Source organism: Apis dorsata, unplaced genomic scaffold, assembly GCF_000469605.1.
Source record: "Apis dorsata unplaced genomic scaffold, Apis dorsata 1.3 scaffold_168, whole genome shotgun sequence".
Taxonomy (NCBI): domain Eukaryota; kingdom Metazoa; phylum Arthropoda; class Insecta; order Hymenoptera; family Apidae; genus Apis; species Apis dorsata.
Window position 1 is genome coordinate 404870 of NW_006263456.1, and position 353 is coordinate 405222.

General features: G+C 42.5%; 1 protein-coding gene and 2 long non-coding RNA genes across 3 annotated transcripts in view; 1 reads left to right on the forward strand and 2 right to left on the reverse strand.

The window, feature by feature from the left end:
- Positions 1 to 353, reverse strand: part of LOC102677099 (CUGBP Elav-like family member 2) — a 197121-nt gene that overhangs the window by 180125 nt on the left and 16643 nt on the right. The gene's annotated exons all lie outside the window — the stretch shown is intronic.
- The window catches only part of LOC116185379, a 17365-nt gene that overhangs the window by 16549 nt on the left and 463 nt on the right, over positions 1 to 353 (reverse strand). Inside the window, exon 2 of the long non-coding RNA XR_004150220.1 lies at positions 12 to 22. This is a non-coding gene — a long non-coding RNA (uncharacterized LOC116185379). The remainder of the gene's footprint in view (positions 1 to 11; positions 23 to 353) is intronic.
- Positions 1 to 353, forward strand: part of LOC116185378 — a 12631-nt gene that overhangs the window by 11491 nt on the left and 787 nt on the right. The gene's annotated exons all lie outside the window — the stretch shown is intronic.

The window sequence follows — 353 nt, forward strand, 5'->3', positions numbered from 1 at the left end:
AGGGGGTGTACACGTGTAACGGCTATTTCGAGAGTTTTTGATACAGGTCCCCGACACTTTTTACTTAAAAGGATCGGATCAAGTTGGCCGAGGCAATCGTCTGAAACGAGCGGGACACGCTCGTACTACTAATTTCAATCGGGATTCCCATTGCATTTTTGACTTGGAAGATCAAAGGGTTGCTCGTTCCCGCCCTTCCCTTCCGATCATTTATCGATTTTTCCTTCTCTTTTTTATCGGCTGCACGATTGTAACGCAATTTTTACGCGCGTCATAAAAATAGCGAGGATGATGAAGACTAGATCGATGCGTTGTAATTGGATCTTTCTGCATTTTTTTTTTTTTTTTTTTGC